This window comes from Schistocerca serialis, chromosome 4 (genome assembly GCF_023864345.2).
Source record: "Schistocerca serialis cubense isolate TAMUIC-IGC-003099 chromosome 4, iqSchSeri2.2, whole genome shotgun sequence".
Classification (NCBI taxonomy): Eukaryota; Metazoa; Arthropoda; class Insecta; order Orthoptera; family Acrididae; genus Schistocerca; species Schistocerca serialis.
Window position 1 is genome coordinate 634098156 of NC_064641.1, and position 16371 is coordinate 634114526.

Genomic DNA, 16371 nt, shown 5'->3' on the forward strand with positions numbered 1-16371 from the left:
TTTTGATAAAGTTCCTTTGTAAGTTTAATTAGCTACTAGTAACAATTTCATGCAAACTATTGTTTTATTTTTTAGTTGCCCAAGTCTTGGCTTTAAAGCCTTTGCATTGGGGATTGGGTTTTTGTTATTGTTAGACCAAGTAATACACTATTCTTTTTTGATGATGTGCCAATCTCAAATTACATAGTTCTCATTTGACTGAAGATGGCTGAGTCATTGTCCTTCCCCTCCCCCCCTCCCCACGCAGTTTGAGTGTCCTCGAGCAAAACCGTTTATAAGTTATGACGATTTTATTTCATATAGTTCAATAATTGTCACACTGTAAGAAACTTGTTGCTGTGGAAGATTAGCATTGCACAACCCACAATTTTTGTTATGCACAAAGTAGGTAGCTACTTCACAGCTGCACTGTCTTGTGATTGGACATCGCCTCTTAAAATATGTACATATAAATACGTATAAATTGATATCTCCTGCTGAGATTCTGCCTATATGTTTGGGCTAATCTCAAAAACTACTGCAGAGATTTTGATGCAGTAATAGGTAGACTAATTCATGAGGAAGGTTTGTGTATATAATTTATAAATATATCATGCAAATTGACTTAACTGTGATGAATTAAAGTCCTCTGCTGACACAGAAACTATGCAGTTGCCATCTAATAGTGAAAGGCAAAAGCCCTTGGAGTCATCTGTTGTACCAATGTTGGATGGCAGAAAGTGCTTTGTACCAATGTGTGCCAAAAGGTGCTGCTCCTTACCAATGTTGTTTGGCAGAGGTTGCTCCATACCAAAATTATGTGGCAGAGGGTGCTTTGTACCAGTGTTACATGGCAAAGGATGCTTTGTACCAATGTTGCATGGCAAATGGTGCTTCTACCAATTTTGTATGGCAGAGGGTACATCATAGCAGTGTTGTGTAGCGGAGGATGTTTCTTCCATTGTTACAGGGTGCTGGGTGAATCTTACTGATGTTATGTGGTAAAGGGTACTCTGTACTGATGTTGCATGGCAAAGAGTGCTCCAGACTGATGACATATGGCAAAGGGTGCTTCATATGCTCTGTACTGATGTTGCGTGGCGAAGGGTTCTCAGTACTGATGTGTGGCAGAGGGTTCTTGGTACTGATGTTGTGTGGCAGAGGGTGCTCCGTATCAGTATTAGATGGCAGAACTATGATGAATTAAATTCCCCTATCACATTTTTATGCCTGTGTGTGAAGGATAACCTCAGGAGCTACTGCATGGATTTTGATGTGGTTCTCTCTAAGATAGACTGATGTATGAGGACAATTTGACTTCTGGAGGACTGTTTGTGCATATAATTTGTTACCCCTGCACCAGAAAACTTGTTCAGCAATAAATGTTTCGTGGTACCTATGTGAAGCCAGAGCAGACCACTAGTTAATAATATTTTGTGGCCAACTGAGGGTAAGGTTACCATGAAAGGATGTAGGAGGAGAAGAATCATTTTATGTAGTAGCTGCTGAATGGAAGTCTTTTCATGGAATTTGTGATATAAGATTATCCATCTTAACTTAAACCTTTACAGTCCTTTACAGTGGGTGGTCAAATTCAGTAACAGAACATGGTGTAGACATAATTTTTATCTGAGGTGTTTTAAGGCTTCCTATTATAGCAAATGTTTTTGAAGTTGTCAAGTGTCAGATTACTTAGTGTGGATCAAACTTCACATTATTTAGACCTTATACACTCCTCTGATATTTGTGCATTGATTTTAACTATTTGTGAAAGATTCAGTGAGGGCATTAATTATCATCCTCAAATAAGAAAACTGTACACCACGAAATAACCTTTATATGGGCACATGGATTACAGCACACTGTGTTAAAAACCATGAAAATAGATTTTTGGATTATCTGCCAATATCAGTAGCACAATATAATCAACTTTTTACTTCTCTTTTTGTGCCATCCTGTATAATCAACAGGATTTTGGTACAACCAACACTGGATCCTCTGTCTTGTTTACCTTATGTCTAATGACACTCTTAATTAAATTATCTGTTGTGAGAACGTGGAAAGTCTTTTTGATAACAGTGTCTCAAAAAGAGGACACATTTGTGAATATATTGATATCCTGTTTCCCGTACACGTGCACGTCTGATTTTTCTAGTTGCTCTACATGTGTATGATGTTAGTGTTTACATTATTTAATAGACTGAAACATTTAATAAATATAGGATTTCTTGCACTGTCCAAGACCCTGCTTTCTGTTTCTAAGACATGCGTGGCTTTATGTGTATGTTGTTTAATAACTAATACTTTGAACAATCTGATGATGGTTCCTCCAAAAGGGGAATTGCTGGTAAAATGCAGATGATACCTTTATTATCTTGATCACATCAAGCTGTTAATGTACAAGTACAAGCTGTCTCACAAAAGATGCCTGGGAGGGGTCCGTAGGTCGCGCGGCGCATTTGCCGGCTGTTGCTGCTCCATCTGCATGTTGTCACTATGCATAGTTCTTGGATACCAACACTTTGTGTTTGCCCCTACACTATGTCACTGAGTGTACCGGTGTTTTCTTTTGAATTTTTTTGTCAAGTTTAATTGCTCCAAATGTTATTGCTAGATGTCATTATTGCAACTGTGTCGAGTCTGGAGCAATCCCTGCCCTTATGTTGCTGGGCTCAGTCCTCAGACAGAAACACCGTGCGCATGTCTTCTATACAGCGCGACTGAGTGTTTGAGTGTTTCAGTTTCCATTCAGTATAGTATACACAAAGGATCAACAAGTGTTTCTTGTGTTCGGTTGAATTCATACTAAAATTTCCCAGTGTGAATATTCCCATTGATTTGATGGTACACAGATTAGTGAAGAAATTTTGAGAGACTGGATCTATGTTACACAAAAAAAGGCATAGAGAACTTAGCGTTTGAACCAAAAGTAAATTAGGCAAGATTGAGAAAATCTCTGCACCATTTGACACTTCAGACTGGTGTGTCAAAAGCATCTGCTCACAAAGCTGTGCACAAACTGAAATTGAACCCATACAAAATAATAGTATTTTATTAGCTGAGGACTTCAGATACTGTTGCTTGATGTTGTTATTGCAGCCGGCTGTCTATGCACATTGGGAAGTTGATCCTGAGACGCTTTTTTTCTAATGAAGCGTGGCTGCATTTGTCAGGGTTCATAAATTCTCAGAACAATTGACGTTTAACTCCAGAAAGCCTCATGAATTACTTCAACAACCTGTGCATGATGTTAAAACAGGAGTGTGGTGCGCCATTAGTGCAAGACGAATTATTGGACCAATCTTTTTCCATGAAGCAATATGTTCTGACTGGTGTGAGAACAATATACTGCATCCCCCTTCTCCCTGCCTCCCCTCCTTGAGAACTAACACCTAACAAGAAGATACACAGTTATTTCATGTAGGACAATGCAAGACCACACATTGCCAATGCTTCTGTGACAGCAATATGAAGTGTTTTTGATGAGAGGATGGTTGACAGGCCTCCTCATTCTTCAGATCTAAATCTGTGTGATTTTTACTGTTGGCAAATGTTAAAAGTCAAGGTGCATGCAACCAATCCTCGCACCCTTGAAGTGTTGGAAGACAGGATTCAGCTAGTCATTTCCCAGATTTTGACAGCCAAAATTTGTCGAGTGTTTGCTAAGGTGATGTCAGGCTGCTCTTATCTTCTTCTTCTCTTTCTTCTTCTTCTTCTTCTTCTTCTTGCGTTATGGCCTCTGTAGGACCACGGGTAGCCCCTTCGTGGACTGCATTTTCCTCTTCTTCTTCCAGAACCTCTTCATTGTTTCTCTTCTTCTCTCCCGCTCCTCTTCTGAGATCTTCAGTTGCCGTTTCTCCTGTCGGCACTCTAATCTTTTCCTGTATTTTTCTCTGTCATCGATCGTTGGCGTATTGGTTGGTGTATATTTGTTCCTCCAATTTTCCTTTCCTTCAACCTTGATCCCCAATTCCAACCAGTCCTTCCGAAGTTCAACAACCCACTTGGTTCCTGTCTTTCCCCTTGTCATCCCTGTTGTTTCCCACACTCTCTTCGCCATTCTGTCCATACTTATCCTAACTACATGTCCAGCAAACCTTGCCCTATTGAGTCTGATTTCCCCGGATATTGTTCTCATGTTCCGGTACAATTCTTCCCTATATCTTTGCATCCACCTCTTTTGGGACCTAGTATTTTTCTCTCTTCTTTCTCTAGTTATTCTGCCCCATTTCTTCTTAATGTTATCATCTGAGCACAATATAATACTGCATTACTCACTGTTGCCTTGTAGTGGCTTATCTTTGCCTCTGTGGATATATTCTTTATATTGTATATCTCTCTCGTCATGCAGAAGGCTGACCTCATCTTCTTTATCCTCTCAGTTATTCCCCCCTTGCTCCTGTTCCTTCCTGTTATAAATTCTCCCAGGTATTTAAATTTGCCCACCATTTGCACAGTGCCGTCCGGTGTTTCCCAGTCTGCAGTGGTATTTAATGTCTTTGTCTTGTTATAGGCGATCCTCAGTCCCACCTTTCTGGCTACCTTACTTAAGTTGTCGAGTTGTGTCTTTGCGTCTTCTTCCATCTCACTTACTATTGCTGTGTCATCTGCAAAGGCTAGGCAGTCCACTTGAGCCCTGTTGTCCTTTTTGTCCCCCACATGGGTCTTTGGTATTCCCATTCCCAGGCTGCTCTTATCACAGAGGGACATCATTTTGAGCATCTACTGTAAATAAAGGTAAGCTTAAGTTAATCAGATGACAGAACTGTTTATGTGTAACTCAGGGGAACCATGCGCGCAGCCAACTACTGGCAGATTAATGTCCAAGAGTGAGACATGGTGGTGACTGCCTGTGGATGCTGTGGCTGTGGCTGTGGCTGTGGCAGTGGCTGTGGCAGTGGCCTGTGGCCGTGCTGCAAGACCTGTGGGCCCCTCCCGGGCGTTTTTCATGAGACACTCTGTACATAGAAAATATGGTGACTCCTTGGTTTCTGGTATAGAATAAATATTGTAAATCAGTCTATACCTTCAGGGAAAAAAACTTTCTTCATTTGTCTGACTTCAGTGAATTACTGAGAACATCTGTAAATGGAGCTGTAGTAATTCCATGTTTGGAACAATTATAAGAAAAGCTTAGTCACCAGTACAAAGTTTTTGCTAAAATTAATACTCTGAACAACAGGTAGAGCATGTATTTCAACCTGAGCCTGTATAACAGAAAAGCAGCCAGAGGAGAAACGGTCCAAAAAGATTGGTTATTGATGTCTGTATCTACGCTCGTGATGCACACAATTTCAGTGTGTGTGCGTCCATACAGTTCACAAGCCTGCGTATAGGGGCCACCTGAGTCAGCCCCTAGGCGCACTTTGGTGAGCTGGCAAAGAAACAGCATTATTTAAGCAATCAAAAATGAGTGCTCATCCTGTTCCTTATGATCTATTACTGTTTTCAGTCAATGTGTTCTATACTATGCACAACCTGTACCTTACATGTTGCTTTATAAAGAACTGTGTTCCATAAATTGTGTTTGACCTTGCTATAACAGTTATCTTGCTATGCATAGCCAAATTTCATCCAAGAGATGGTAGTATATTTAAAATTCAAAAGAATAAATATGCATTTTTTGTGGCAACAAGTGTGCATGCTCTCCTGAATTCTACACTCCTGGAAATGGAAAAAAGAACACATTGACACCGGTGTGTCAGACCCACCATACTTGCTCCGGACACTGCGAGAGGGCTGTACAAGCAATGATCACACGCACGGCACAGCGGACACACCAGGAACCGCGGTGTTGGCCGTCGAATGGCGCTAGCTGCGCAGCATTTGTGCACCGCCGCCGTCAGTGTCAGCCAGTTTGCCGTGGCATACGGAGCTCCATCGCAGTCTTTAACACTGGTAGCATGCCGCGACAGCGTGGACGTGAACCGTATGTGCAGTTGACGGACTTTGAGCGAGGGCGTATAGTGGGCATGCGGGAGGCCGGGTGGACGTACCGCCGAATTGCTCAACACGTGGGGCGTGAGGTCTCCACAGTACATCGATGTTGTCGCCAGTGGTCGGCGGAAGGTGCACGTGCCCGTCGACCTGGGACCGGACCGCAGCGACGCACGGATGCACGCCAAGACCGTAGGATCCTACGCAGTGCCGTAGGGGACCGCACCGCCACTTCCCAGCAAATTAGGGACACTGTTGCTCCTGGGGTATCGGCGAGGACCATTCGCAACCGTCTCCATGAAGCTGGGCTACGGTCCCGCACACCGTTCGGCCGTCTTCCGCTCACGCCCCAACATCGTGCAGCCCACCTCCAGTGGTGTCGCGACAGGCGTGAATGGAGGGACAAATGGAGACGTGTCGTCTTCAGCGATGAGAGTCGCTTCTGCCTTGGTGGCAATGATGGTCGTATGCGTGTTTGGCGCCGTGCAGGTGAGCGCCACAATCAGGACTGCATACGACCGAGGCACACAGGGCCAACACCCGGCATCATGGTGTGGGGAGCGATCTCCTACACTGGCCGTGCACCACTGGTGATCGTCGAGGGGACACTGAATAGTGCACGGTACATCCAAACCGTCATCGAACCCATCGTTCTACCATTCCTAGACCGGCAAGGGAACTTGCTGTTCCAACAGGACAATGCACGTCCGCATGTATCCCGTGCCACCCAACGTGCTCTAGAAGGTGTAAGTCAACTACCCTGGCCAGCAAGATCTCCGGATCTGTCCCCCATTGAGCATGTTTGGGACTGGATGAAGCGTCGTATCACGCGGTCTGCACGTCCAGCACGAACGCTGGTCCAACTGAGGCGCCAGGTGGAAATGGCATGGCAAGCCGTTCCACAGGACTACATCCAGCATCTCTCTGATCGTCTCCATGGGAGAATAGCAGCCTGCATTGCTGCGAAAGGTGGATATACACTGTACTAGTGCCGACATTGTGCATGCTCTGTTGCCTGTGTCTATGTGCCTGTGGTTCTGTCAGTGTGATCATGTGATGTATCTGACCCCAGGAATGTGTCAATAAAGTTTCCCCTTCCTGGGACAATGAATTCACGGTGTTCTTATTTCAATTTCCAGGAGTGTATTAAGCACACTCTGGGTATCAGACAGAAAAGTTTTTTGACATTCTATGCCAGTGCAGAAAATTGTATATTGGTGAAACTTGCTGTGTTATCAATGATAGTGGGATTAACCAAAACATCATACACAGTTAGAACATAAGGAAAATCAGTGATTGCCAAACAGTGGCAGTAGATAGGAAACAGAAAAGTGCTATAAAGACAAATATTTTTTATTCTGCTCTCTGTTTCTGGGATTTCATTGTGGAAGTGACTGTTCACACCTGAATAAATGATAATTTGATTAACAGAGACACTAGATACAAGCCTCAACTTAGTGTGTGTGATCTGGTGCAGATATTGCAAAAATTACATTTATTACTGAGGACAGTGCAGTAAGAATGCTACTACTTTGTGACCTTGGATTTTGCAGCTCATTTCCAGGTGATTTTTTTTCCTTCTTTCAAAATGGTGTACTGTTAACCAAATGTCAGTGCTACAAGCAGCTGCTTTCTACACATGCCATGAGCTTTGCATTTGTCTGTATTCATTTCCAGCTGTTCACTGCCACGACACTTTGTGAAATGTATGAGACTTGCAAGAAACACAGCAGTTTGCAATTCATTCAGAGTATCATAAACAAATGGAAAAATAAAAATTAGCATTTCCCTCCGAGTTGTATTCAGCCACAGATGACATAACAATCTTTTCTGGTAAGCTAAAAGGCATCATTGCTATGAACTTAAAAAACTAAACTGAAGGCAGATTGTACCAACAATTGTAGAAACCTCACTCCAAGCTCAGCTTGGTAATGCTTCTGTTCAAAAAGTGCATCTGATCATTATTCTTAACTAAACTTTAACTTATAACACTACTTACACTAGATTAGACACTTTGACTAGAAGAAGGGATCGGTTGGTAGTACACGTTCTGAGGCATCAAGGGATCTTCAATTTAGTATTGGAGGGAATCAGGAAGGGTAAAAATCGTAGAGGGAGATGAAGACATGAATACACTAAACAGATTCAGAAGGATGTAGGTTGCAGTAGGTACTCAGAGATGGTGAAGCTTGCACAGGATAGAGTAGCCTGAAGAGCTGCATCAAACCAGTCTCTGGACTGAAGAACACCACCACCAACAACAACAACAACTGCTACTACTTACACAGTTGAGAATGAAAATTAGTTGGGTAATGTTATTAGTATTTTGGCACACCTTTGGTGTACTGCCACACTTCATAATTGAAAGCTGGACAGCACGTGCTGTGCTTAGCAGTTCATTGGTATGGTCCAGCGAAAGAACAGATGAGTGAAGAAAATTCATTCTTACTGCTGCTAGTGCTTTTGAGACTATGCAGAATGATGAGGAATGATTGGATGTTCTGCAAACAGTCACTTATTCTAGATGTGACACTGAATTACCCATATAAATTCACTTGATTGCCTCGTATGATCTCAATGAAACATTTGATCTGATAAATTTCTACACTCCAGGAAGGCTCCAGTATATGTAAGGTGTCACTGCTCTTATCTTTCATGTTACGCCATCTGCTGTAGCCACCACTAGACCAACAAGGAAGTGATTACACCAGTAGTAGGCTACCATTAGCTGTTTGGTATTGCACCCATTTCCTGATACACAGGCTACTTTAACTATTGTTTCAAATCTTGCAGGAGAACTAGAACATGGTATGTCAATCTCCCGTCCCCTCCATCTTTACTAAAGCTGCAAATGACCAGAATAAAATTCAGTAATGACATTTCAGAAATTATTATTTGTTCAGCCTGAATGAGTAATTATCCAGGTAGATATCTAACTGTTAACAGAGATGCTGTGTCGCAGATAGGCACAACAGAAAGACTCTCACAATTATAGGTTTCGGCCGTTAAGGCCTTCGTCCACAACACACACACACACACACACGTATATGCACGCAAATGCAACTCACACACACAACTGCAGTCTGAGTCAACTGAAATCATACATTCCATCCTGGATTTTCCATTGTTTGCTTTTAACAATTGATGAGAAATAAGATGAATTTACAGTTTCAAACAAGTATTTGAAATGCAAACTTGGTTTAACAAAGGGGATATGCTGTTCATATTATAAAATGCAGGTTTGTAGTTGTGAGACTTTAAATTTTTGCAAGGTATCTGTATGTTACCAATATATGGGATTCTGCACCAGGCTTTCTAACTACTGAAGGATTCCTGTTAACCAACATACAGAAGTAGTGTAATTTTATACAGTTTCTTCTTTCGTAACATACTGGCTGGCACAAAATGAATATCTGGATTTCAAATTAGTATAATAGTATAATTGGCTCTCTTTGATCACTTACAAAATGCACTCACATCACTCACATCACTACAATTGGTAATGTGTCCAATTTATGAACTTTCATGTGTTTCACATTTTAAAGATAAAATCAGGCAGATAGCATCCTTCTTCATGAATACACATTTAAAGTCTTTCTTTGAAGTTCGCCATCACTTTCGTCAACATGTCATGTGGAACAGCAGCAATTTCTTGACGTATTGAAACTTTCAGGTCATTGATTGTACAAGGTTTTTTTGCAGTACACTTTACTTTTTAGGTAACCCCATAAGAAGGTGTCATAAACTGACAAATCTGGCTAGCATGCTGGCCAGTGGACATCGCCAAATGTGAGATCACGCATTGGGGAAACAACTGCTGTGGAATTGGCTGTGGCTCCCTCTTGTTGGAACAACAAGTCTGCCATGTTCATCCCTATAATGTCCAGTTGTGGCCGCACGAAATTGTGTGGTGTTGCAACATAATGTGCAGCATTCACTGTTAAACTAACACGGCCTTAAAAAAAAAAAAAAAAAAAAAAAAAAAGAGGTCCATCATCGCTCATCAACAACACACCATCAGCAGCAGCAAGAACTCAAAGCATTCTCTGATAAAACTGTCTCTGTTCATCATAATCGCAGTCATGAATCTTCTACATGACCATAATTTTGTAAGGATGATAATGTAGCTCATCCTTCAGGGTGCGCTGCAACAAGTGACAAGAAAAGCCCAGAGTTGGAGTATATTGCATAATAGAGTGACAAGGATTTTGAAGAACAGATGCTCTTACTCTAGCAACATTTTCCAGCATTTGCACAATGCGAGGACAAGTTGGTGATGTCTGCTTCATGATCGATCCAGTTGTGCAAAAAGAGGCAATGCAATGCAATGCAATTTTGTATTGTGATCATGTATCAAAGCTATTTTGCAGAACATTGAAGTGTGTATGGAAAAGCCGTTGAATTGTGATCACAGAGTCATTAATTTTGAAGAAATGTTCGTCAGTAAAAACACTATGAGGCACAGCTGCTACTGAAACTGTATGCTCTAACTTACAAAACATCAGGTCAACATTCCCCCCTCCTCCCCCCCCCCCCCCCCCTCACCGCCATTCCAGCCCCACCATTGATACTACTCAAGTCAAATCGATGTGTTCTCTTTGTACCACCCTTTATCATCAATCAGGGCAGAGCTATAACCATTAAAAGAAGCGATCAGTTTGACGTTCTGTTTGAAAGGCTGATTCAGGTAGTGGAACAGATAAGGGACAGTGAAACATTAAAAAGAAAGCTGCATGTTTATGGCTGTATAGATCCCAGAATTGTACAGGGATTGCCATATCTGTACCTATGTTTTTTTGTAAATGCTAAATAAGTGTGCTTTTGAGTAAATATCTATAGTAAGGCACAAGAAATGTGTAGAAGAGCCTCTCAGTTCCAATGTAAAGGGGATGTTCAAGTTTAAATGTTGTAATAATGTGTTTAATTGACTAATGGTGGTTTTTTGTTGTTGTTGTCGTCGTCGTCATTTTCAGTCTGAAGACTGGTTTGATGCAGCTCCCCATCCTACTCTACCTTGTGCAAGACTCTTCAACTCCAAATAACAACTGCAACCTACATCTTTCTGCATCTGCTTACTGTATTCACCTTTTGGTCTCCCTCTATGACTCCCCCCCCCCCCCCCCCCCTCCCCAAACACACACACACACACACACACACACACACACACACACACACACACTCACTCACTCTTCTATCTATCAGAAACTAAATTAGTGACCCCTTAATGTCTCAGAATGTGTCCTATCAGCTGATCCCCTCCTTTGGTACAGTTGTGCCACAAATTACTTGCCTCCCCAATTCTATTCAGTACTTCCTCACTAGTAATGTGATCAACCCATCTAATCTTCAGCATTTTTCTGTAGCACCACATTATGAAGCTTCTATTCTCTTTTTATCTAAAACTATTTATTGACCATGTTTCACTTCCATACATAGCTACACTCAGACAAATAACTGCAGAAAACACTTAAATCTATATTCAATGTTAACAGATTTCTCTTCTGTGGAAATGCTTTCCTTGCCATTACCCATCCACATTTCATATCCTCACTACTTTGGCCATCATCAGTTATTTTGCTGCCCAAATAGCAAGACTCATGTACTATAGTAAGTATCTTGTTTCCTAATCTGATTCCCGCATCACCAGATTCAGTTAGACTACATTTCATTATCCTTCTGTTGCTTTTGTTGATGTTCGTCGTACCCCCTTCTTTCAAGACAATGTCCATTCCATTCAAATGCTCTTCCAAGTACTTTGCTGTCTCTGACAGAATTACGGTATCATTGGCAATCCTCAGAGCTATTATTTCTTTTCTGTAAACTATAATTCCTACTCCAAATTTTTCTTCAGTTTCCCTTACTGCTTGTTCTGTGTACTGATTGAATAACATTGGAGATAGGCTAGAACCCTCTCCCCCTCCCTCCTCAGCCACTGCTTCCCTTTCATGCCGCTCGACTCTTATTACTGCTAACTGGTTTCTGTACAGGTTGGTAATATCCTTTTACTCCCTGTATTTTACCCTTGCTACCTTCATAATTTCAAAGAGAATATTCCAGCCAACATTGTCAAAAACTTTCTCTAAGTCTACAAATGCTATAAATGTAGGTGTGCCTTTCCTTTGCCTATCTTCTGAGATAAGTCATAGGGTCAATACTGACTTGCATGTTCGGACATTTCTCCGTAATCCTAACTGATCTCCCCCGAGGTCTGCTTCTATCAGTTTTTTAATTCGTCTGTACAGAAATCGTGTTAATATTTTGCAACCATGACTAATTAAACTGATAGTTTGGTAATTTTCATACCTGTCAACAACTTCTTTCTTTGAAATTGGAATTACCACATTCTTCATGAAGTCTGAGGGTATTTTGCCTGTCATACATCTTGCATAACAAATGGAAGGGTTTTTCTTCACCCTTGGCAGCTCCCATCCCTTCCCCTCAAAGAACTCCTCCTCCTCCTCCTCCTCCTCCTCCTCCTCCTCCTCCTCCTCCTCGACCAGGGAAGACATCCTTTTCTCTGGCTCATTCTAGTGATTGGGCTCCCTCTTAGAACACCCCTCCCTGCTGTTCTTAGGATAGGGAGCTGGCAACCTCGAGTCAGACAAGGGACCCATGCTCCAAGGGCTCCAAAGCTGCTTGCTCTCTGTGTGATCCTGACATCGCTGCCACCTATTCTCTTACTGATAACACATCTTCCTTCCCACTGAGGGAGAAGAAGCAGCAGTGCAAGTCAAAGGACGAGGCTTCCCCGGCTTTCCAGGGGGCTTCACCCCCTCCTCCTCATCGTGAATCAGACCCAGTTTTTATGGATGTCACTCCATCCTCATAGGTGACAACCACTGACTCAGTGAAATGACCCTCCCTCAGCTTCTATATGTGTACCCTGCAACAGATGTTACCGTCACCCACTGGGAATTCAACAACTCATTTCCTCTCATTCTGCATTTTGTCTTGCTCTTCAGGAAAGGCAATCTATGATGATGGCCACTCTCCAACTTTTCATAGTTATCGGGCATTCTGTCAGAACTGTGTTGGTCCCAGGACAGGGTCTGGAGGGGCCTGCACTTTGTTCACACTGTTGTCATTAGTGACTGCATCCTCCTTCACACTAAACCGGAAGCAGTAACAGTAAGAGTGCGAACAGCTCCAGCAATCACCATTTGTAATAACTACCTCCCTTTCATAGGCCACTTCTTTGTGTTGACTTACCTGCTTTAATACAGCAGCTCCTGCCATCATACTCAGGAACTTAAGTGCACACTATCCCCTGTGGAGTAGTGCCACTTCGACGGGTAGGGGCGTTCTAATTGACCAACTTATTACAGACTTTGATTTGTGTCTCCTTAATAATGGTTCCACTAGCCACTTCAGTGCAGTTCATGGCATCTTTTCTGGTAATGATCTCACAATCTCCTCCCCTGCTCTCGCAGCTTCCCTACATTTGTCACCCCATGATGATCTTTGTGACAGTGAGCACTTTCTGGTGACTCTCTCATTCCCCTGCCACTGCCAGGCCAACGGGTCCCCGCATTGGGTGTTCTGCAGAGCCAATTGGCCTTTATATACATCTGCTGTGCAATTTGATGCCTCTCTCTCGGATTGCATTGATGCTGTTGTGCAAGACATCTCCGCGCTCTTCATCATACTGCTGGCACTGCTGTCCCCCTATCCATAGGTCCCTTTGTCATTGACCACTACCATGGTGGACCAAGGACATAGCAGTCGCTATCTAGGACCGCTGACGGGCATTGCAACAATTTAAACAACATCCTTCAGAGAAATCCTTTTCTCTTTTAAGCATTTCTCTGCTAAGGCTTGCTACCTTATTAAGTAGAGTAAGCTCACCATGAACCATGGACCTTGCCGTTGGTGGGGAGGTTTGCTTGCCTCAGCGATACATATAGCCGTACCATAGGTGCAACCACAACGGAGGGGTATCTGTTGAGAGGCCAGACAAACGTGTGGTTCCTGAAGAGGGGCAGCAGCCTTTTCAGTAGTTGCAGGGGCAACAGTCTGGATGATTGACTGATCTGGCCTTGTAACACTAACCAAAACGGTCTTGCTGTGCTGGTACTGAGAACGGCTGAAAGCAAGGGAAAACTATGGCCGTAATTTTTCCCAAGGACATGCAGCTTTACTGTATGGTATAAATGATGATGGTGTCATCTTGGGTAAAATATTTCGGAGGTAAAATAGTCCCCAATTCGGACCTCTGGGTGGGGACTACTCAAGAGGATGTCGTTATCAGGAGAAAGAAAACTGGCGTTTTACAGATCGGAGTGTGGAATGTCAGATCCCTCAATTGGGCAGGTAGGTTACAAAATTTAAAAAGGGAAATGGATAGGTTAAAGTTAAATATAGTGGGAATTAGTGAAGTTCAGTGGCAGGAGGAACAAGACTTCTGGTCAGGTGAATAAAGGGTTATAAATACAAAATCAAATATGTGTAGTGCAGGAGTAGGTTTAATTATGAATAAAAAAAATATTTGTGCAGGTAAGCTATTACAAACAACATAGTGAACACATTATTGTGGCCAAGATAGACATGAAGCCCACTCCTGCTACAGTAGTACAAGTTTATTTGCCAGGTAGCTCTGCAGATGACGAAGAAATTGATGAAATGTAAGTGAAGGGAGATGAAAATTTATTAATCATGGAGGGACTGGAATTCGATTGTAGGAAAAGGGAGAGAAGGAAACGTAGTAGGTGAATATGGACTGGGGGGAAGAAATGAAAGAGGAAACCGCCTGGTAGAATTTTGCGCAGAGCATAACTTAATCATAGCTAACGCTTGGTTCAAGAATCATGAAAGACGGTTGTATACATCTAAGAATCCTGGAGATACTAAAAGTTATCAGATAACTTATATAATGGTAAGACAGAGATTTAGGAACCAGGTTTTAAATTGTAAGACATTTCCAGGGGCAGATGTGGACTCTGACCACAATCTATTGGTTATGCACTGTAGATTAAAACTGAAGAAACTGCAAAAAGGTGGAAATTTAAGGAGATAGGACCTGGATAAACTAAAAGAACCAGAATTTGTACAGAGCTTTCTGGGAGAGCATAAAGGAACAATTGACAGGAATGGGGGAAAGAAATACAGTAGAAGAAGAATGGGTAGCTTTGAGGGATAAAATAGTGAAGGCAGCAGAGGATCAAGTAGGTAAAAAGATGAGGGCTAGTAGAAATCCTTGGGTAACAGAAGAAATATTGAATTTAATTGATGAAAGGAGAAAATATAAAAATGCAGTAAATGAAGCAGGCAAAAAGAAATACAAACGTCTCAAAAATGAAAGTGACAGGAAGTGTAAAATGGTTAAGCAGGGACGGCTAGAGGACAAATGTAAGGATGTAGAGTGTTATCTCACTAGGGGTAAGATAGATACTGCCTACAGGAAAATTAAAGACGTTTGGAGAACAGAGAACCACTTGTAGGAAAATCAAGAGCTCAGATGGAAACCCAGTTATAAGCAAAGAAGGGAAAGCAGAAAGGTGGAGGGAGTATATAGAGGGCTTTTACAAGGGCAATGTACTTGAGGACAATATTATGGAAATGGAAGAGGATGTAGAAGAAGATGAAATGGGAGATACGATACTGCGTGAAGAGTTTGACAGAACACTGAAAGACCTGAGTCGAAACAAGGCCCCGGGAGTAGACAACATTCCATTAGAACTACTGACAGCCTTGGGAGAGCCAGTCCTGACAAAACTCCACCATCTGGTGAGCAAGATGTATGAGACAGGCGAAATACCCTCGGACTTCAAGAAGAATATAATAATTCCGATCCCAAAGAAAGCAGGTGCTGACAGATGTGAAAATTACCGAACAATCAGTTTAATAAGTCACAGATGCAAAATACTAATGTGTATTCTCTACAGACGAATGGAAAAACTGGTAGAAGCTGACCTCGGGGAAGATCAGTTTGTATTCCGTAGAAATATTGGAACACGTGAGGCAATACCGACCCTACGACTTATCTTAGAAGAAAGATTAAGGAAAGGCAAACCTACATTTCTAGCATTTGTAGACTTAGAGAGAGCTTTTGACAATGTTGACTGGAATACTCTTTTTCAAATTCTGAAGGTGGCAGGGGTAAAATACAGGGAGCGAAAGGCTATTTACAATTTGTACAGAAACCAGATGGCAGTTATAAGAGTCGAGGGACATGAAAGGGAAGTAGTGGTTGGGAAGGGAGTAAGACAGGGTTGTAGCCTATCCCCGATGTTACTCAATCTGTATATTGAGCAAGCAGTGAAGGAAACAAAAGATACATTCAGAGTAGGTATTAAAATCCATGGAGAAGAAATAAAAACTTTGAGGTTCGCCGATGACATTGTAATTCTGTCAGGGACAGCAAAGGACTTGGAAGAGCAGTTGAACGGAATGGACAGTGTCATGAAAGGAGGGTATAAGATGACCATCAACAAAAGCAAAAGAAGGATAATGGAATGT

The 16371-nt window shown here is 42.2% G+C and overlaps 1 protein-coding gene across 4 annotated transcripts in view; it reads left to right on the top strand.

Moving 5' to 3' along the window:
* The window catches only part of LOC126475471 (85/88 kDa calcium-independent phospholipase A2-like), a 182481-nt gene that overhangs the window by 63175 nt on the left and 102935 nt on the right, over positions 1–16371 (top strand). The gene's annotated exons all lie outside the window — the stretch shown is intronic.